The 21,387-nt window shown below is 40.5% G+C and overlaps 1 protein-coding gene across 5 annotated transcripts in view; it reads left to right on the top strand.

The window, feature by feature from the left end:
* Positions 1–7,315: 7,315 nt before the first annotated feature.
* Positions 7,316–21,387, top strand: part of GPBP1 (GC-rich promoter binding protein 1) — a 70,229-nt gene continuing 56,157 nt past the window's right edge. For 2 of the 5 annotated variants that reach the window (XM_067568478.1, XM_067568477.1), the window contains exons 1-3: positions 7,415–7,517; positions 8,653–9,700; positions 10,543–10,611. The gene's annotated coding sequence lies outside the window, so the exon portion shown is untranslated. Of the gene's footprint in view, positions 7,518–8,652; positions 9,701–10,542; positions 10,612–21,387 lie in introns of all 5 variants that reach the window. The other 3 variants (XM_067568481.1, XM_067568480.1, XM_067568479.1) reach the window with 3 other exon arrangements.

Below are 21,387 nucleotides of genomic sequence, written 5' to 3'. Positions count from 1 at the left end.
TTCCTACCAGGAAAGTGCCACAGCTGCTTTTAGAGACCCTGGGAGGTGGGAGGCTTCACAGAAAAGATAACCACTAGCTGTTGTATGATCTCTTCCAGATAGCCTTCTTAGGACTGGAGAGGGATGATGTATTGTCTCACTGGCTGTACTCCTAGCCTGCATATACCCACCCCAAGGTTCTCAATCCCTATCCTGTCCCTTGGCCACAGTGCAATATTTGTCCCATGCTCTGCATATGTTGAAATTGTCCGTGCTGCCTTTGTATTTAAAAGTGTGCCCAGATAGGAAAATGTTATTTGCCCAAGACTTTTTCTGAGCTCTCTCCCTCCTGTCCTCTCTACTTACTCCTGAATGTCCCTATAACACAGGGCTGAGTCAGTCAGGAGAACAAAATATGCTTTTCTGATAAGGCTATCATAAATACTGCTTTATGAATCCACTAATATAACAATGCAGTCAACACTTTCTCCTTCAGGCAGATTAATTAACATAATTGTTTTCCATGACTCAAGGAGCAGAAGGTCTCAGGGGCATGCCTGAACCCTAATGCTCATCATAGCTCTGCCAGGGACTACCATAGTGCCATCAGAGAGCACAATGTAGTGTCAATAAAAAATAAATGTGAAAAAACATCAGATCTAGTGGAGTAAGTAAGTTGAGAGAGCGAGAGAGAGATTTATAGAAGACATTCCAGAGGGGTAGCCGTGTCAGTCTGTTTTCAGCAAAACAATGAGAGGTGCATCTGACAAAGTGGGCTTCTGCCCACGAAAGCTTATGCCCAGATAAATTTGTTAGTCTTTAAGGTGCCACAGGACTCTCGTTGTTTTATAGAAGACATTGTTTATAATAGCATTTTAAAGGTCTAAATAATGTAACATCATAAAACATTGTTTTTCATTTCTTTCCCCATGTTAGTGCTCATCCTCAACTCCTTTCACTGAACAAATTAGCTGTATAATATGTATTTTATTTGTTAGCATAAAGGGCCAAATTCATCCCTGGCGTAGTGTAATGCCTCTGAAGGCAAAAAAGTTATGCCAGGAATTAATCTGGTCCCATGAGAGTTGGAAGAGTTAGAGTCATTGTTATTTTCAGCAATTTCACATCAGTGGTATTTTTTCTTAATTTTCCTGGGTAAGCAGATAGCCAGTTTTACCACTGTTTTTGAGCAAACTTTTTAAAAGTTAATGCACACTATGGCATACATCTTCAGACTGACCTTAGCTGACCATCAACTTTTTGTACCTGCAATTATTTGTGTTTGCATTTTAGATCCTTTACACAAATCTGTATGCACTGTGAGCAGTCCCATTACTTCACTGGGACTACTTGAGTACTCACAATGTATAAAATAAAACATCAAGGGAGAAATCTGACCCCACTGAAGTCAGTGTTTGGTCATTGACTTCAATAGGGCTAGGATCTAACCCCAAGTTATTGCAGGCTCAGGGCCTTGGTTTTCACTGAAGTAGAAAGGTCATATTGTTTTAACAAATTAATATAATATAAATCAAAACAATTTCCCCTTAATACTTTCTAAAGTAATTTCCACTGAAGACTCTCAAAAGCTTTTTCTATGGCTAGTATTATTAATGTAACCACAGAAAATATAACAGCACGTTCAAGAATGCACACATTAACCTGGTGGGTAGATTAATTTAGAAGATATGCATGGCTTCTTGCTGTCTGTCTCTGTTTTTGATAAAGCCACATTGCACAATGCTTGCAAAGCACTCAAAAATGGTTCGGCAGTTGGGGCCTGATCCAAAGCCAATTGAAACCAATAGAAAAATTCCTGTAGACTTAAATGTGCCTTTGGAGGGCTGATACTACTGCTTATTACATCCAGTTTTATATATATATAATTATATATAATTTTACTGTTACTTTCCAAATCCGGCCCGGCCTCCGGGGGTGCCCGCCACTCGGGCTGCTCTGGGGTCTCAGCCCAGTCTGGCGATCTTCTCCGTCTCCCCGTTTGTTTTCTCTTCCTGTAGTGATATGCAGAGAGGCTTTTGTACTTTCCCTTCCTGTTGGGGCTTGGCCTGGCCGGGTTGTCCTATCCCGGCCCGGGCCCTTTGTTGCCGGGTAGACTCCAGGGCAGGGTAGTTAAGCCAATCAGAGCGTGGGCGTCCTTCCCCAGGCTCTGGTTCCGCGAGCTCCTGGGATACTACTGCTTAAGGTTACCTTTTTCTTCTCCGTTGTTTGTTTTCTCTTCCTGTGTATAGCATTTAGCATTTAGCACAATGGAGTCTTGATTCATGACATGGGTCCCAAGGTGCTACTGCCATACAAATTACTACTAACTGGACTAAATGTGTTAGATTCATTAGAACTCAGGCCTGGTCTACACTAGAGAGTTATGTCAACAAAAGTCAGCCTTTGTCGACAAAACATTGCTGGTGTACACACTGCAATCACCCCCCCACCTCCTGCCAACAAAGCTGCTCTGTTTTTTTGATAAAATAAAACCACCTGGACGAGAGGTGTAGGGCTTTTGTCGGCATAGCTAGGGCGATGCAGTGTCAATGTAGACACCGCCTTGTTATGTCAGTGGTGGGACTGTCATTCTTGTCAATTTTACTGCTGCTGGAACAGTGAAACTGACAAGCAAGCCCAAGCCCAGGGTGGCTGGTTCCTGCTCCGGATTGGGGCAGGGTGAGAAGCTTGGGCTGCTGCAAGCCTGGGCGGCTGGAGCCCACCTCCCGGCTGCGAGCCAGGACCAGGGAAGCCATGGGCAGCTGGAACCCGCTTCTCGGTGGTGCGGGGAGAATCCCTAGGCGGCTTCTTCACCTGCTCCCAGCCAGGAGCTGGGCAGTCTTGTTAATTTTTACGGCCCTAGCTCCTGGTGGGAGCAGGGGGTGGAGGGCCGAGAAGTTGGGGCAGCTGGATCCCACTCTTCAGGGGCGAGAAGCCCCGGGCTGCTTCCCCCTGGGAACGGGAAGGAAGGAGGCTGTCCCCTGGCTCCCAATGGGGAGTGGGGATGGTAGAAACCTGGGGCTGGCTCCTGGAGGGGAATGAGGAGTGGGGGGGACAGCCTGTGGGTCTCCTGGCAAGGAGCTGAGAGCCCTGTCTCTCAGCTGACACAGCCCCTCTTAGGTCGCTGGAAGTGCTCCTGGGACTCTATTGACCCAAGGAGAGAAGTATGGATGTTGTTAGTCGACATATGTTCTGTCAACTTAGTTTTTGAGTGTAGACAAGGTCTCAGCCTATATGTTGCTGTGTTGACAATTATTTTTAATAACGAAACCAGATGGGGGCAGCTTTAAGCCTAGGGAATGTATAAAGTTGTAGTTTTGCTCTACCACTAGCCCCACTCCTGACTTACAGCAAGCGCTGATAAAGAACCACTGCACTAGAGAGCGCACTATCCTTGATTCCCATCCATTGATTCTTTAAGACTCCGGTGGCAGCAGCCCACAGAAGAGACTGAATTTCTTAGTGCCTTTCCATCTTCCATTTGGAAAGTTGAACTTTCTATAACTATGACTATGGCACTAGTCGTAAATCAAACATCAAAACCTATATAATCTCACAGTTTTGTGAAGGGAGTGGTGGAAAGAGGTTGCAGAAAGTCAGGAGGTAGCCAGAAGACAGGGTGTGCAATGGATACACAGAAAAGTGGTCATAGGTGGGGAAGGTGCTGGGTGTTAGTTTGTATAGGGCCTCAAAAAACATAGAATGGTTCCTGCTGGACAGTAAGAACTCTGTTTTTCAAGATGCTTGCTATATTTTTTTAAAAAGACCCCATCCTGCAGCTCTTACTCAGACAATATTTCCATTGATGGCAGCAGGAGTTCCATTGATGGCAGCAGGAGTTTTGGCTAAGAATTGCAGAATTAAATCCAAAGATATCAATGCAGAACTCAATGTACATGGAATTGAAAAGGTCTCTACAGAATAATTAAAGACTTTTAATAAAATTGAGGTTAACTACTCAGCATTGATTTGAAATAAAATTAAGTTGCATAGCCATCTGAGCCTGGTGCTTATCTAATGTTTAAAGAGAAAAAAGTACTTTACATGTTTTTTTCACTTTCTAATTTTCTCTGTTTTTATTCTTTTATCTAATAACTTTAATAAAATAATATAAAATTGATCTATTTTGGCAGCATGTACTTTTTCATAATAAGTTTTTAAAACTCGCAATTTGGCAGGATTTAGAAGACGTTTTAAAATCAGACTATAATGTAAGAACTTATAACAATTTCAAGCTCATAAAGGGAACTGCAAATAGTGGAGAATATAAAATCAAATTCAAACTATAAAAATACTTGCCAATGTCTATTTTAATGACAATTAAACATAATTTTCTGTGTTTAATTTTTTATTTCAATAATTGCAGAATCATTTTACCTTTCCTTACATCATATTTTCATCTCCATAGACTTGCATTGAAATTATTTTACCTGAAAATGGGATTTCAAAGTGTCAAGAAGTTTAACCAGAAATTTACAATTGCAAAAGTTACCAATAGCTCTAAAACAGATACAAATAAAATTATTTCAAATTAATTGAACATATTTTCCTATGCATATACAAATTTGAGCTATTTTAAATTAATTTAATTTGTAGAACCTAATGAAACCACTACATTCTTCTTAAAAATTTAAATAATTAAAATTAAAATACTGTTTTTCCACACTACATTCAAAGTCCAGTTGGTCTAGGTTTCTCATCCTATTGCCTTTAATAGCTCTGCTTAAATTTCCTGACAACTCCTGCTACCTGCAGCTGATCTGCTTCCATGGGATCCCAAGATGTAAGTCTCAATTCTGCAAACACTTACATACATGCTTAACTTCAATAACAAAATACGACTAACTCATGTGCCTACAGTTAAGCACATACATAAGTGTTTGCAGGCTCAGTGCCTGAATTGCCTTTAATTTCCTCTTAGGTTATGGTCTCTAGCTGAGAGAAGATATAGGTTTGAAAATAACCTTTAAGGAAAGCCTTTTAGGACTGATTCATATATAGATCTCTGCTTCAAGATGCCATGAGCTTGTTTGTTTAGCTACCTGCTTAATCCATGTTTTTACATGCAATGACCAGTTTTGGCATCACTGAGCTAAACACTGAGAACACCCTATTTTTTACCACACGAGTAATATTTTTGGCATGTAGGATTTGTAACAAAGAAAGAATCTTGCTGACTTTGTATTTGACTGGAAGTATTTCACAAGACTTCTTTTCACTTCTTCACAAGACCTACAGTCAACCCATGGAGCTCATTCACAGGGCATGTTGTGAAGACAAACTATAACTAGGTTCAAAAAAGAATTAGATAAGTTAATGGAGGATAGGTCCATCAATGGCTATTAGCTAAGCTGGTCAGATGCAACCCTGTACTCTGATTGCCAGAAGCTGGCACTGGATGACTGTGGATGGATCATTTGCTAATTGTCCTGGTCTGTTCATTCCATCTGAAGCATTTGGCTCTGGCTACTGTCGAAGGACAGTATACTGGGCTAAGTGGTTTGGTTTGACCTACTATCGCCATTCTTATGTTCTTATGACTGTGGCTGAGATCTAAGACAGGTGTATGGTTTTGCTTTAGGGGCATTGGAGGTGTTAGAGTATGTCATGAATGAATCCATGGAGTCTGCGTGATGCACAAAGATGTGATTGTAATCTTAGTTTGAGAAGTGTGCTGTGAAGTGATTGAAAATATGTGCCTTAATGAGGAATAGCTAAAAAGGATGGGAGAAGACGATTGCTTCCTTCATTTTCTATCTTTTTCGAGCAAGATTCTTGTTGAAGAAAAGCAACAAGAGTCACTCAGTCCTATAGATGGAAACAAAATTAAAAGAGGTTTATGTGGCAGAGTGAATTAGAATATTGTCTTTTACTTCAAATTGTGCGGATGAATGAAATTAAAATGAATTTGTCCCCATTTGTTCACATCACAAAACTACTGTACAATGGGCAGTTCTGCTTAAGGGCCACATTCTTCCCTCCACTAATGTAAGCTGAGGAGAATACAAATGGTTAGAATCCATTAGGAGAAGGATGAGAGGGGAGAAATGCCACTCCATGTCATGCTTTCTGCCTCCCTGAAGTCACATGGAAGCTCATTTGCAATGCTGTGGAGTTTATTCTCCATGGGTATTTGGAGCCAGAATAGGGAGAGATGGAGCCAGGGATCAGCTGCTCGCTATAGCAATGCTCCCTTGCAAACCGCAGTGGGAATTCTGGGTGTGGAAGGAATGTAGGATTTTATCCTTAATTACTGTCATGCATGTCTCATGACTATTATATACTGGATGATAATGGACAAATTGCACATCCTTACATCCATAGGGGCAGCTGCATGACTGGGAGGATTTGCCCAGGGAAAAGGCAGTCTACAGTACTACTGTTCTGCCAAAGAAGAGTAGCTTTAAATTCTGGCTGGCGTGTTACAGTGGCTCCACGGGTGGTGGCTGTTTGAGACAGATACTCAGTCAACACATCTCATCCAGTCTGATTCCACACTCTCTCCAAGGCTGTCACTTCTGGTTGTTTTTGAGCCTAGTCGTTTTCAATAACCAGGCTCCACCGGCTTGTGATGGCAGAACCAGAGCACTACTGCCAACTCTGAATATTCAAATCTCATCATGAGTCAAGAGCACTCCCCCCCCCCCAAAAAAAAAAAACCAAAAAACGACCCCATGAGATTGGCTTTAAAATAATCAGATTTTAACAAAACAACACACTGAGGGTTCTTTACGTTTGCCCTCTGATGATATATTATAAGAGCGCCACCTTGTACGGCTAGCCGCAATCTGTTTTCTCTTCAACACACTCATTGCTAATAGGTCCATTACCGTAATATCTAGGTGCGTTGTAACTAAATTCCAGTGTAAACTAAAGACTGCTCACAAATTTCACAGAGTAGCAACGATCCGTGTTTCTCCTCTTGGGCACGTACACACAGCCAGCGTAATACACAGCGCAGCCTCGGACCCGGGCCGCGCTTGCTCTGGAGTCCCCAGGTGTTATAACACCAGCGACAGCGGGAAAGGAGGGATACCGTTAGTTAGGATTAATAAATTCTCCCTGTTGGCTGTTGCGCCCCTCTAGGGTGAGCCGCGATCGGGGACTCCCCAGACCAGAGGTAGGCGGTGAGCGTTGGGGATTCCCCCTCAGCTGTTCTCAGAACGTTCGGGATTGTTCCGGGTGACGTCACAGCACGGGGGGCTCCGCTGGCTCAGGTGGCGTGGTGGGGGAGGGGCGGAGCAGACGCGGGGTTCCTTGAAACTCCTCCACGGCGTGGGCTGGTGGCGCTCCTCGAAACTCCTCCCCTTTCGCTTTGCGGGTGGCTGGCCGGCTGCTGGTTGGGGCCAGTCCCGCGGCGTCGGCCGGGCGCGCTGGCTCTCGCGAGGTTTGGGCGCAGAGCATTGCGGCTCGGAGCGGCGCCATTTTGGGAGCGAGGCGAGTTGTGTGTGTGTGTATGTGTGGAGAAGCGGCAAAAGGAGCTTTCAAATCCGGGACCCTCTGCGCTCTGCCTGCCGCCGCCGGGACCAGCCAGCCGGGTACGGCCCGGGGCAGGTCCGAGGGGCTGCGGGAGGCAGGCTCGGAGGCGCCTTTCGCTGCGGGGGCGGGGAGCTCCGTGGAGGGGAATCCCTGTTGTGGAGGGGGCTGGTGGCCTCCATGCGGTGGGGAGAGGGTCCGGGTACGGCGCCTCCGTGTGTGCATGGGGGGGGGGAGCTGAGGCCAGGCATGGGGGAGGGGAGCGGTGCTGTGTTTGGGGGCAGCGGGCGCAGGAAGGGTCCCCGTGCCGCCTGGTGTTGGGGGAGGAGGGTCCCGAGTAGGAGCGGGTGTCCTAGCACGGGAAGCCCCTGGTCCTCCCTCCTCCCCGGCCGCCTCATTGGGGCGACTGATCTCCCCCGGGTTGGGCAGCCGCGGTACATGTGGCCTCTTGGTTTGAACAGACAGAGCTTTGCCCGGGGGTAGGCAGGGCTGGCCGACCGAGCCGGCAAGCGCTTGGATGAGGGGGGCAGCAGCAGACACCGGATGAGGAGGATTTGAAACATCTCCTCGACAAATCCAGCGTGCGAATCCCCAGGCGAATCCCCCCCGGGGAAGGGTCTCCTCCTTGCCGCTGTGTGTGTGCAGGGGGTGCGGGAAGAAATGGCAGTAAATACGTCTCCACCGCTGCCTTAAAAACAAACGCATTCAAAGCCATCATGTTGGTGTGTAAACTAATCCCGACTGCAGCCTGTGCGTTTGTTACTCCTATTTATTTCTCTTCTCTAGTGGGAGTGAGTGCTGGAGGGATTTCCCAGGTAGCACTTCAATATCTGGAAGGGGTTTTTTCTTCCTTTGTCATCTTTAACCTAGAATAGATCAGCAGCTTCCTCTTCTGTTGTAACACATTTTTTATGAAAATGTGAAATGGGCATGCCTTTCTAGTTGTTTTTTCTTAGGTGCCAGAGCAACGTCTGTGTGTGTTAGGGCAAGGAGAAACTTCAGCGTGAGCAGCATATTTATTGATAGTGTGCTTCAGGAAATACTGCTTCTTCCTTGTTCCTGTTCTCTCTCAATCATGTGAATGAAGGTTGAATACTACATATCTTTTAGAGATTTGAGATTAGTTTTATAGGCAAATATATAATTGAACTTTCGGAAAGGAAGATTGATTTTTGTTTTTCTCCCCCTCTCCTATAGGCAGTTTGGATTACAAAGGCTCTCCTGGATATTTGGAGCCTTTTGCTTCAGTTTGTTGTGAAGGGGGAGTAAAGTGGACATTGACCTTCAGCCTTTGCTTCAATTGAAGAGGAAAAAAATAACTGCACATCGACCTGGAATTATGATTTGTTTGATCACTTCCTACTCAAAAGGCTTCTGAAACTGTCAGAAGACATCTAAGAAGTAAATTGAAAGCTTGCAAAGTCTTGAATTTTTCTACTCAAAAGTACGAGACAACTCATCTGTGAACATCTTTTGTCCACATGGAATGGATAATAGCTTAAATTTCTTAAGCTCTGCTTCTGCTGTCAAAATTAAAGGGGTTTTTCTTCTAGTTAAAAATTTTCAGGCACCAGCTAAGATACCATTGAGTCATACGCATAACTAGTTTTGTCAACAGGTTTTAGATTATATTCAGTGTAATCCTTGGTTACTGTTTAAACACTCAAGAGTTTCATGGCAGATATTTTTACTTTTATTTTTTAAATATTCTGACACAATCTCTTTTACTTTGCAATGAAACCTATTTTCTAAATGAAGAGACTAATAGAATTTTCCTTTTTCCTTTTATATTTTATTTGAGGGTTTTTTGTAAAATGTTGCCAACAATCAATATGGTGGTATCCAGATAGCCATTGTTTGCAGATGCCTCTAGAATCTGAAGCTCAAATGTTCTTCAGTTCAGATGTGAAACTTGATTTTTCAGTTTTACTCTTGGTGTCATAAAAGGTATATTTATTTCATCAGGAGCTGATGGTCGTTATAGTGAGATGTACATGGAATAGTAAAGAGAAGAGGCTGCAAAAAGATAGAAGAAGCTTCTTAAATCAGACTTGGTAAATTTTTGCAAATAGCTTTGTGAAGTCTGTAAAGGAGAAGGATGGGTAGCTGATTTCTAAGAGGTGAACTCTGTCAAATAGCTACTGATGTAGTATTTTCAAGGACTCTTACTGGCTGTTTCAAGGAAAACAAACTGGAAAATACAAATAACACAGAACTTACACCTGGTATAGTCCTCTTGGATTTTGTAAGTATTTTACTGTGCATGAATCAATATACACTTGAATATAAACTGTCCCATCAGTAGAGGCATAAATAATATTCCAAATACAGTAAATGTTAAGCTGTTTTTGAAAGCCTTCAAATGGGCTCAGTCTAATTTTCACTTGCAGTGTTCAGTAACTAGGAAGGTCTCTCTAAATATTGGAAGCTATTGCAAGAAGGAGTAGCATTAACCAGATAAAATCTTATGTGACTTTTAGCGTTTGCTGTAAATTATATGCTGTTGCATATATTTTTAGATATTCTATGCCTTTGTTTACATTGTATCCCGAACAGCAATAAGCTTATACCTTTGACTAAGTTGGTTGAGCAGCATACAAATGGAAAAAATTAAATACTTAATGTACACACTTCAACAGCATAGAAGCTTTCAGTAAGGTTGTTTGAAGTGATAGAAGCTTAAGATCTTGCACAGTTTTGTGCTATGTAGCTAAATTGATTTCCTGCAGTATGAATTAAGGGTGGAGACAGCAGTTCCTGTCTATGCTGGGCTTGATAAAACATTTGTTTAAGCTGTCTGACTTTTTAAAGCTGTATTCAGAGTAATTTAGTGTAATGTGATGGGTTTTAACCCTCTGTCTAGTTTCTGAAAGCTCCCTTGGTTCTTTCTGATTCATCAGATACCAACAGGCTGCTTAATTCACCACTTCACATTTTTATTGTTAAATTTCACATTTCATATCTTTACTGTTAAATATATTGCCGTTCCTCTTTTGCCTCAGAAACCCGGGATAACTTTAATACAAGAAACAGTTTGCCTATTTGTAAATACATTTACTGCAATATTTTGAATCGATTTCTCTGCAGGTTTGTCTTCAACAGATCCGCTACTGCCTCAAGAAAAATTTAAGATGGACAAAACAACCTAGTTCAAAAGTCAGTGATAACTTTATTCAGTTTTAATCTTGTGTTTTGTACATAAAGGTCATGTTGACCTCGGTTTAAATTATTAAAGCACTGTTTGTAGTCTGTATAAATAGTGTATTGTGAATCTGGCACCTTTGCCAAAGTGACCATATTTTCATAATTTTCTGTTAAAGCTCTTCAAAATTTGTACTAGCTAATACCAATTTTGAGTCTCCAAAAGGGCTCTAAAATGGGATCTGGGGCAATGTCTTGAGGGAAGCCTAGTACACAAGCAATTTTAAGTGAATGTGAAGTTGTACCTAGAAGACTATATTGGAATAGCTTTTCTGTACGCTGATATTTTGACCAGGATTGAAAGATCTTGTTTTAAATAGGCCTACTCCATTTAACTTCATAAGGCAGGTTCAGGTTTCTATGTGATCAGAATTACTCTTTTCCACCTTTCTCCTGAGTGCTTGAGGAGCTTTATACTGAATATGGTGAGCAGTTTTGTTGCTAAAGCGTCCTCTTTGGCTTCTGCTGAATCAAAATCTATTACATTCACCATCATTAAAAGGTTGCCATCATCTAGTTATGGTTCTGGGATACTTTCTGGTATTTACCTTCTTCCAAATCCCCTGGCCAAGTTTTGTGGTTTTTACACTAATTCTTCTATATTTTTCCTTAAATGTTTCTTTCCTCCTTTGCTAAACCCATGCAAACAGGAGAAAATGATTAAAGGTCTGGTCCTGTAATGAGCTCCGCATGAGTGGATTCCTGTACCTGTGAGGAATTCCATTGAAGTTAATGGGCTCTATATTGACTCATGGTCTTCTTACAGTGGAGTTCGTTGAATGATGTGGGTGGGGCTAATTGATTATACAGGGTAATAGGCTACAAACAATACTGTAAATGTACAAAATAAGCAAGCTAAAAAATGGAGAAATTCCTTAAATCTTTGTAATGTGTTACTGTATTGCTTCAAGTAGGTTAAAAAAATCACTTATGGCTGAATTTTTTTAAGTTGATGGTCTGTGGGTTCCATACTAGTGCCCATCAGTGTAGTATCTAAGTGTCTTCCATGTAAAATTCATACTAATAGGGAAGTCCCTAATGCTATTCAAGCTACTGATTTTCATTGGGACTACAACTTGTTCTTGTTCAGATTTTCTTGCTGAACTCGAGCCCTTTCTCACCATGGCACATTCATTCTGAGAAGTGATTTTTCCCTTTCTCTGAATAGTTCTACGCTGATTCTGTTTCTGGCCTATAGAAGGGTGCCCTTCGCTCTTGGTTCTTCATGCTTTCCTGGTTGCTGGCAGAGGGAGAGTTTTACTTTTCCCTAACTTAAGATCCCAGGATATGATCTCTTGAGAGCAAGATGTCTTGCTTTGCATGCGTATATATTGGGCATAGTATGAAGCCCTCCTATAGTTGATATTGTCTCTCTTGGTGGGACCTCGCATCTTGAGAAAAATTCATACAGGTTGGTAGGGCCTACTAAGTTGAAAAACACTACTATGCTAGTCCACTTCAGTACCTCTTCTATATACATTTGAAAATTTTTTGATGCTGCAGTCTAAGTGCTTTGCCGAGAGGTATGAAGATGAGATCCCTGCCCTGAAGAATTTATACTGTAAGGCTTGATTTAAACTCCTTTTTTGTACTGGTACAATTATCAGGACTGTAGGTTTTTTATCAATGTAGCTATACCGGTACAATCCCTAGGGAATGCAGTCATATTGCTAGAAAGGAGTTTTACACTCCCTTGCAGTGCACAAATAAGCTATGCAGATATAAGATTTTATCATTACACAAGGCCTAAAGAGACAATATAGAAACAGATTAATGGGATGCAGTGAATGTGATGATGTTCTGCTTTGCGATTTGTTTGGATTTTTATCTACTTTAAAAATTTTTGTACTGCTATCCATCACTGTAGTGAGTTTCTTCCATGTAAAATAGATATGAATAGAACAGATTGGCAATAGATAAATCCCTCAAGAACTTCTGAAGTCTTCTATTCTTAATCTTGTTTTGTGTTTCGTTTTTAGTAATCTGAGTTAATGTTCTTCTGTGGGGAGGATTAATTGCCATAGGCCTCTTTGTAGGGAGCACTAGGGTTGTAAAATGGTGTAACAGTATTACACCATAATAAAATACTGTAGTTTATAGTAGTGCTTTGCCATTAATCTGGTTTGACAGTGATTGTGACATCAGTCCCTGAATTGGCATGGTGCTACAGGCCTTTCCTATTTTTCTTAATGCACATGAGCAGCTTCACAGTTGGCTGCCTTCCCACACTAAGGAGGTTGTATGCAGGCTAGCTGCTGCGTTCATGATAGTTCTTTACCGTATCTTAGTTCTTTGGTATCCAATATATACTCACCCCCTTTTTCAGTCACTTTATATAGGCACTGCCTAGATGAACTTAACTAGACAGTCACCAGCCGAAGCTTTCAGTGCAATAATACGTACTTTGAACCTCCTGCATAGGGAAGTAGATCAGGATTTATTTAGTTTCTCTGCAAGGTGCGGCAGGTGTGCACTGAGACAGAAGGAAACTGAGTGGTCTGTCAATTTCTCTCTTTGGAGTCCTTTTGGTTATATAATGCTGCAGAAAAATAAAAGGATTAAACAGCAAAAAGCAAGAAAAAGGGAATACAAGGAGAAACCAGGAAAGATGTGTAAATGAATGGAATTCCACAGGCTACAGAAAACAGTGAAATAGGTAGTAATAATTTCAACACAGGTGCCTCACAAATTTTGTAACCCTGACAGAATATTAAACCCTTGTATAAGGCCCATCTGCAGATCTCTTCTGTTGAGTCAGCCTGATGTCAGGTGCTTAAACTCGGTGTAGAAATGCAGAAGTATTTTTCCTAAATCACACTGAGGTTAGCTACAATTTGAGGCATTGTCTGTACTAGAGACATGCATTGGTTTAACTAAATAGATTTAAAAATCAATTGTCTTCAATAAACTGGTGCACTTCTCTGATATCTACATGGTTTGTGATAAGAGGGGGTGAAGTGCTTCTCATGTACATGGTATTAGGGACAGGGATGGAGAGGTCCTAGGAACAGCTAGTGTTGATAGAGCTTAGACTGATTTTTATGTATACATTTACAGAAAAAGCCAAATCCCAAGAGGTGAGTAAATGTAGTGTGTGTGCACACTCTGCTTGGAGCAGCGTGGGAATTCCACCTCCATATTCTTTTCCATTATTGATTGAGACACCAAAGTTCAAATGTCTGTTATCAAAGCATACTTAGGGAGCCCAACTGTATTACCATTTTAAAAAACCCACACACATCAGAAAGTGTCTAATAAATAACTTAATAGTTGTTCTTCCTCTAATTTTTTGATGACTTGTTCTTTCCCAATAAGCTCCTAAATTTTTCAGTTGCCACTGATTGTCAGATGACATGTATCCTCTTCACTTTTTAAAGGTGACCTGTGAAGGGGGGAGAGAGCAAATGAGCTTGTACCCTTTGTTGCTTCATTGTGATTTATAAAGAAGAATTGAAAGGGGTTTTTCCAAAACCAAAATTCTGCTTGTTTTTTACATTAGCAAGTCAGGTCTTGCCAATCTTAGAAGACTTCATAGCAACAGGTGAGAGTAGTGAAGCTAACATCACAGTTGGAGATGAACTAAAAGCTGTGCAGTTGAGAAGGGATGGGATTTTTTTTGTCAGTGTTTAAAGCTTTGTTTTTATGACATCTGTTGAAATCATTGGCAGAAAGAAATTTGTTTAAAGATTCAACTTTGTTCCTTCAGTTAAAGACTCTCAGTTAAAGACTCAAGAATTCCTCACGCAAAACAAAGGAAAATCAAACTTGAATGTGTGATATTTCTGTGGCAGCTCCTCCCCTTCTTTCTTCCACTTTCAGACCTCTTTTGTACACTTAAAAAGAAGCAAAAAGGCATAAACCCAACTTAAAAGCAATCCTTTGTCGGTCACCTTTAAATTGGAGAAAGATGAACACTGTCCCTATGAGATAGGAATTGGTATAAGTAACTCTGTAGGGTGTGGCCATATTTAAAAAAAAAAAAAACCACAAAAAAAAAAAAAAAAAAAAAAAAAAAAAAGACAAAAGGAAAGTTCAGGTTGATTTGGACCAAAAACTTAGTTTTGGTAAATCCCTGTTTTTTACAAAAATTTAAGATCAATAGAAATGACTCTATAAATTGAAAACTTTTAAAGAAAATAATATTTTAGAGATTAAATACTCCTTGCTCCATTTTACAAAGTGAAACTAACTAGTCTGTTATTGTTCAAATTAAGTAAATGGCAAAAAGTAAACATAATGTAAAATGACTTCAGTTGAAATAATACAAGGTGAAGACAAAGAAAAGGACACTGTTCTTTAGGAACAGTTTTTAACTATAAAAACAGAATTTGCCTTATTGTGGAGGCACTCTGGAATAATGACTAGAGCTGACTGGGGGATGAAAATTCCATTTTGCAAGAACTTTCATTCTGCGTTAAAATGAAAACAAAACATTTCAAATCTTATCATAAAACCGGAATTGTGTGAAAATGTCTGTTTTCTGATGAAAACCTGAGCTTTTTGATTTGGGAAATGGGTTGTGTATCTATAGCCTGGTGAGGGTAGTGGCCTGAGATATGGGAGACTCAGGTTCAAGTCCCTGCTTTACCTGATTCAGAGCAGTCTTTCATCTCAGGTCACTCACATCCCAAGCCATTGCACTAACTGCTGTGCAATAGAGGGTAAGGAAAATCAGTCTTTCAACCTTCTTGATGTAAACTTTATTGAACCAAATGTGTGTCTTCAAAATATTTCAGCTTTGACAAAACAGCTAAAATTTTATTTCAGCGAAAATGTTTCAGTAGTAGCTATTAGCTATTCCATAGTTAGGTTTGCTTTCTAAACTGGGCTTAATGTGACATAAATCGCTGCTCATTCTCTAAAAGTAGGTGACCTTTTGGTGTGAAATGTTGCACATTGTTAGACTTTCTGAAATTTTTATGCAGTTTCTTTTTTTTTCATAACTTAACAGGAAGGGTTTGAAATTTGGCTGTCAGAAATTTTTCCTTGCAGTCCATTCATTCAGTTGATACCTTCTAAAACATTGTGTATCTACAAAAAATAGAGAGGTAAATTCTAGATAGATCTGGTGCAGCGTATAGATTTTTAAAAAAATGACTTTTTGGTAACTTTTGGAAGTTTGTAATAAGAAAATATTTATGTACAACAGTTAATTAACTTATTGTGCAAAAATTTTGTATTTGTGTAACAAGAAAGGCTTTTATGTGTAGCTGGTGATATGTAGGCCTAATCTACTCTTAAATGTGAGGTTGGCATAGCTAGGCACTCAGGGGTGTGAAAAATTTACACCAGTGAGTATTATAGTTGTGCTGATGTTTAACTTCAGGTGTAGACACAGGTAGGTTGATGGAAGAATGCTTCTGTCAACCTACCTACCAGCGCCTGGGGGAGTTGAGTTCCTACAGTGATGTGAAAACCTCTTCTGTTCCTGTAGGAAGCATCTACACTAGTAATGTAGATATGGCAGTAATGATTAATGTATAGCAGCTGGTGGTGCAGAAAGTCTTCATTAGGAGCTGCACTTACATCCACCATTTACCCATCTTCATGTATTAACTCATTTAAACATTTAAAAAAAACCTAAGGAAATTAATATACAAAGAACTTTGTTGTGAAACAGGATATGCCTCACTCAAACCCACAAAGGCAAGAAAATGAAAAGTTAAGTTGCTGAACAGTACATAACCTCTTCTCTTTTACCTGTAGGCACACACCTTAGCATTACCACCACTACTGTGGGCCATAGACCATGCAATGCAAGCTTAACTCCGCTCTCCAAGGGTCACCAACCAACCTTCACTCCCCTTTCCCAAGCTATTTCATTCCTGCACAACTGTTCCAAGTATTCACAACTGATGGTGTGAGGTGAGGGTAGACTGGTAAAGGGGGTTTGTGATGGAGGGTAGTCTGAGAAAGGCAGAGTTAAGGTTTGGGTCCATGGTCTGTGGTGTACCATAGTTATGACAGTAGGAAGATGTGAGCCTGTGGGTGAATGAGAACAGGCTATATACACTGTTAGGTAGTTTAACTTTTCATTTCCTTGATTTTGTCATGTATGTTGTGGAACCCTCACTGCTTCCCAGTGATGATTTTTTGTGCACATCTCCCTTTTTAGTTTCTCTGCTTTCTACTAGAGCTTTCATTCTGTAAATCAGTACTGTTCTATCTATTATTAACCATTCTGCACAGAGCATCCAGGGATTTGAACTCCCTTCTCCTGCTTTAAAGTGTGGCTTTAAAGGGGATTGTCAACTTGAAATTCATTCCATTAAAGCAAAAAAAGTTTAGTCTTATTACATCTGCCCATGGGCACCCCTATTCATTTTAGTGATATTACAATCATATTTCTCTATGCTCATCAGTTTAAAAAAAAATATCCCCAAGGTAGTGAAATTTAGGTTTGATCTATGCCAAAGTTAGGTTGACCCAGCTATGTCGCTCAGAAGTGTGAAAAACCCACACCCCTGGTGAAATAGTTAAGCCAGCCTAATCCCCGGTATAGACATTGCTAGGTCGATGGAAGAACTGCGTCTTGGGGAGGTGAATTACCTCTGCCAATGGGAGAACACCTCCCGTTAGCCTAGAAAGCATCTATGCTGAAGTGCTACAGCTGTTGCCACTTTAGCATTTCTAGTATAGACAAGCGCTTAGTTTCCCTTGTAAGTTCAATTAATCAGACTATAGTCTGATTAATCAGACATGAAGTACATGAAGTATTACAAACTGGAAAAAAAAAACCCTACATTTTCAGTCTTTTGCTTATTGTAATAGATAAAAAAAGACAAGTGATCATTTTAAAAAGTTTGTTTCCATTTAAAATTGAACTGCCCAAACTTACGAAGTATGTATGTCCCAAGTAGGAAGTTGTAGATTTTAGTCACTAAACTTTTAGAAGCCATCTATTTTGGTGGTCCTGTTGTTGTCATTCTGGCTGACCACCTCCCTCTCACGATAATGCCCCCAAATTTAGCAAAGTTTCCTGCTATTTACAATGTTAACCTAAAATCTTTGGGTTTAAAAAAATGATGATTTTTGTGTAGTCTTGATAGGAATATGTAGTTATATATAGTGGCTTTTAAATAGCATTTGTCACCAGGGTATTTGAGTACTTCATAATAATTAATGAATACCTTTTTGAGCTACGGAAGTATTTCTATTTTGTAGTTAAAGAAACAAACATAGATGTTAACTTGCCTGAGATTGCATACTGGAAGTTTGTGCCAGAGTTGTCAAGATCTCCTGAATCCCCACCCAGTGCCTTTATTAAAGGACCATCATTCCTCTCTCTAATTAGAAACTGGTTAGGCAAGTTAAACAAGACGTATTCCAAATTTTTGTGGGGATGGCCTCTGTGATCTAATTTCCTTCCTTTGATCTAAATTAGGCCTGACATGGTTTCCTCACCCCTTCTTTGCTTTGGAGGAAGAGTTCTATTAACTGCTTGTAATACCATAGAGGTAGGACTTTATTTTATTTTTAAAGTGGTGTTTTTTGTGGTTAAGGAGTTGGAGCACAGCTGTTCTGAGGCTCTCAGTGCAGTTCACATCTCACTGCCCTCACTTTTACTGTGAAGTTTTAAGAAGGACATTGTATTAGTGGGCCAGGTAGAGAAATGCAACTGAAATTTAACTTGTATAACAAAAGTACTAGAAGTGTCTCCGCTCCTATTCCTGTTAACATTCCCAGTGATCTCTAGGGTGGGATCATATACAGCATCCTGCTAAAAGTTGGCAGTATACAAATGCAGAATACTAATAGGTAACTTAAATTGCCTTATGTAAGCATGTAACTCAAACCTGAAGAGAATCAGTCTTTGAAATTGAAACACCTGCATCCTCAGTTGCCAGAGATGAGGTTTCATGTTAATGAAAATTAGTTAGAGAGTGTATCTTGCTTTGGTATTTTGAAGGACATTGAGTTGGCCTTTGAAAAGAGACTCTGGCAGTTGAGCTTCACAGCTAGTAAGCCAACAACCTGCAATATTTTAAGGGCAGAATTTCAGTCTTGAAACAGGGTCAGGAAGATGATACTTCTATATGCTATTGGTGAGATTTACTAGGATATTGTGTCTGGTTTCAGTGTCAGCACTTTAAAAAGGATATTGAAAAATTGGAGAGGGTTCAGCAAAGAGCTACAATAATTCAAGTTTTGGAAAACAAACCTTATGCAATGAGAGATTTGAGGAGCTGAATTTAAAGACTGGACACCTTGGTCACAGTACCTGTACAGGAATAAGAGATCTGATGCTAGAGGGGTCTGTAACCTAAGAAGAAAAGGCATAACAAGATTCAGCGTCTGGAAGCTGAAACTAGGAACAGTCAAATAAGGAGAACATTTTGAGTGTAATTAAGGCTGTTGGCTAAATAACAGATTAGTTCAACAAAGGATGCGCTTTTGTCATCTCTTGATAATGTCTTTAAATCCAGATAGGGTGGCTTTCTGAAAGGTATTATTCTAGTTCAGCCACTGCATGAAGTTCTGTGACCTGTATGTTGTGTAGAAGATCAGATTAGATGATGATCCCTTCTGGATTTAATGTCTGAGTCTTGCTTTTTGTTAATTTGTTACCTCACTCTAATGTTGAGATGTTTGTGTGTTAATTTTGAAATTAAGCATTTTTGCATAAATCAAACATTGTAGGAACCAGGCTGAGAAAAACCTTGCTCACACAGAGCAAATAGCAGTGTTTCTTAAGAAGGTTGTGCTGAGTTGGGCTGGTGAATCACTGTCCCTTTTTCTAGAGGGAAAGGTAAGGGGAAAGTAAAGAGAGAGAACCCAACTGCTGCTCCTCCTTTAATGGAGGAAGGAAGCAGATCAGTCTCTGGAACCAGTTCTTTTTGAGAATGGGCAGCCCTGAAAGGAGCAGTGCAGCACTGACACTGCTATATTTGTCACAGTGTGGAAGGGGAGGGCAGGAAGAAATGTGGCCCCAGGGTAACTTCTGTCTTCCCATAATGAGACTGGTGGGCTCGGGAGCAGCGAAGAACAGAATTATCTCTGGTCTGCTGCATCTCTTAAGAGGCAGGATGCAGGTGAGGAGGAGGGCAGGAGGCAAAGGGGCCTGTGGCATGCCCAGGAGAGCAGTGAGAATGGAGAGCTTTGCAAAGAGGTGATGAACAGAAATGATTTTTGGGTATGGAATTAATTGATTAGTGAAGATATATATAGCCTTTGCAGAGTGGTGACAGGGTAGTGCTCTCACCTTGTTTGGTAGGCTTGGTCCTTGGCGGAGTAGATTGAGTAGGTAAGTTTTTTTCAGTCTCTTTAAACCTGTATTGACATGCTTTCAGAGCCACACAGTTGCTTTAAACTTAAAAGTTTTTCAACCAATTGTGCAATGAATGTATATTTAATCTTTTTTCCAAGAAGGTTGAATTTATTTACATTTGCTTTGTGTTGTATTTTGATCTTTTATCAGCTGGAGAAAATTGCTTAAATGTCTAAAAAATTTGATGGCTTAAGTCTTAATATTCTGAATAATGAATAACCTGCAAAGTTATAAAGTGTTATAAAGTGTCTTTATAATTGGAACAATCCGACATTTCCATTAAGATGCTGTCAAAGTATCTATTGTTACTCTTCAACAATGACTGTCCTCAAAATATGCTTTATTCAGCAAGAGGAAACAACTTTTTTCCTGGCAGGTCAGAAGTACAAATCATGCTTAGCAAGAGGAAAAGTATATTTCTAACCAATTAAGAGTGAAGGATATTTATGAGATTAGGGTGTGTGAGTTTGAACTATTTTAGAAATCAGGACTCAATTTTTCATAATCTTTTAGCTTATTCATCTTTCCTTTGGAATGCACTGTGTATCTCAAGGCCCACTTGCCTTAGACCAAGTTGCTTATGTTTTATTGTGTTGATGAATTTTAACTGGCAGAAGATTGATTTTACTCAGGCCCCAGATGACATTAATGCCAAACTTTCTAAAGCTATTGTTACTGATGCTGGAAAGATGTCCAGAGTAACGTGGGCTGTTTGTACTTTTACATAATAGTTGGTATGCTTATTCAGCGCTTAGATAAACTGTATCAGAGCTGACAGTATAGTTCTGAGAGCATAGTTAAATTTTGTTTAATATAGTTGGAACTTTATTGCATTGGCTAAAGATTTTTTTTTCACCTCTGAGCAGCCTGCTTACTAAACTGTGTTCTTTAAATGCCTTCAATTCATATAGGTAGCTCATAGCACAGATTTCTGCGGCTGGCTGACACTAGTTTGTATCTCCTGGGTGCGCCTCCTTCAGTAGGTGGATGGACAGTTAGGAGAGCCAATCTGACACGTTGGTGCGCTCTGTTTGGTGTTTGCTTCCTGTCCTTTGCAGTTCCTGGTTACTCTCTCCACCAGCAAAGATACTCCCTGCTTTTTTTTCTCTGGCTATGTCTACATTGATGGCGGCACATTTGCTGCTGTCAGTTCAATCTATCTGGATCAATTGAGCAGGAGTGAAGACCCGCTCAATTGATCTGGAAGTTGGTCCGTTAAAACCACTTCCAGAAAAAGCGTAGTGCTGTGTTGACAGATACACCTTTCGCGTTGGTGCAACATAGTGAAGGGGGCATGCAAAACGGAAGTTACAAAGTTGACGGGAGTTACGCAAGCTACATAGAGTAGATTGCGTATCTCCCATCGACTGCTGCCGAATTGTCAGGTAAGTATAGATTAGGCCTCAGAAGTGGGGTGGCAGGAGAGAAGCCAAGAGGATTCACCCTGTTTTTTAATCTTGCCA

The sequence above is a fragment of the Emydura macquarii genome, unplaced genomic scaffold, assembly GCF_026122565.2.
Source record: "Emydura macquarii macquarii isolate MOO-44397 ecotype Brisbane River unplaced genomic scaffold, CSIRO-AGI_Emac_v2 contig_2897, whole genome shotgun sequence".
NCBI lineage: Eukaryota > Metazoa > Chordata > Testudines > Chelidae > Emydura > Emydura macquarii.
This window is presented reverse-complemented; position numbering and strand designations above follow the sequence as displayed.